We start from the raw sequence: 1,624 nt of genomic DNA on the forward strand, positions 1-1,624 counted from the left end.
ATGGCGTTGGTGCGGTTCTAATGCATGAAGGACGACTAATAGCGTATTTTAGCAAGCTGTTGGGAACCCGAGCATAACGAAAATTGATTTATGAAAAAGAGTCGATTGCCATTTGCTTGGCCATTCAAAAATAGAAGTTGTATCTTCTTGGCCGTCATTTTATTATGAGGTCTGACCAACAAAGTTTGAGATACCTAACTCATCAAAGGGAGGTGAGTGTTGATTATCAAAAGTGGATGACAAAACTTTTGGGTTTTAATTTCGAAATACAATACAAACCTGGGGCTTCAAATAGGGTAGCTGATGCTCTTTCAAGGAAATAAATCGGTGAGGTAGTGTTGAATGCCCTGGTTACCAGCCATGGAGTAATCTGGGATCAGTTGGATGCTGAATTTCAGGCGGATTCCGAGTTACAACAAATCATTTCTGGGTTGCAGAAAGGGGACAGCTTATTGGGGGGGTTTCCATCTGCTCAACAATCGATTGATGTATAAGGACAAGTGTGTTATTCCACGAATGTCAGTTATTAAGGCTGTTATTTTTAAAGAATATCACAACTCAGTTATAGGTGGACATTTGGGAGAGGTAAAGACATACTTGCATATAGCACAAGACTGGTTTTGGCATGGTATGCGAAGGGATATCAAGAATTATATTCAGCAATGTGTAGTCTTTTAACAACAAAAATATTCCCAACAATCTCCAGCTAGGTTATTGCAGCCCCTTCCCATTCCAATGTTGGTGTGGGAGGACATTTCGCTCGATTTTGTGGAAGGACTACCTTTATCTAAAGGTATTAATACTGTGCTAGTTGTATTCGATAAGTTGTCAAAACATGCACTTTTTCTCATTCTTTGTCACTCGTTTGATGCATTTACAGTAGCTAAGGTGTTCATAGAAAGAATTATACGGCTCCATGGGTTCCCAGCTTCAATTGTATCTGAAAGGGATAAAAATTTTCTAAGAAGCTTTTTAAACTCCATGAAACTGAGATCAAGTGAATTACGTTGTACCACCCGCAAACTGACGGGTAGACAGAAATAGTCAATAAGGCTTTGGAAACGTACTTACTGTGTTTTATTGGAGACAAGCCAAAGACTTGGTCTCTGTGGTTGTCATGTGCTGAGTATCCATAAAAAACCTTGCCACATAGCTCAACCATACTCAGTACTTTTAAGGTACTTTATGGTCATGAACCCTCGCATATTATGAGATTGGGAAAGGGACAAACTCTATTCGACACTCTGGAAGAATACCCCCAGGAGAGAGATGTTATGCTAGCCGACTTACATTTCAATTTGGTGAAAGCCCAATAATCCATGAAACGGGCAACGTGTAGGAAGAGTAGCTTACCGGTTGGACTTACCACCTAGTTACATTATTCATGATGTGTTCCATATTTCACAACTCAAAAGGGCTATAGGTTTATTTCTGGCATTACCTGTTGTACCCCTCAACTGAAACTATATTAGAGTTGATTGTCGAGATTGAAGATGTACTAGAACTAAAACAGACTGAAAGTGGAAATGGAAACAGTCGGGAAGTCTTAATGAAGTGGAAGAACCTGCTAGACATGAAGCAACATGGGACGATGTCGATATCTTGGCACTACAGTTTCCAAGCT

Source organism: Apium graveolens, chromosome 6, assembly GCF_009905375.1.
Source record: "Apium graveolens cultivar Ventura chromosome 6, ASM990537v1, whole genome shotgun sequence".
NCBI classification, from domain to species: Eukaryota; Viridiplantae; Streptophyta; class Magnoliopsida; order Apiales; family Apiaceae; genus Apium; species Apium graveolens.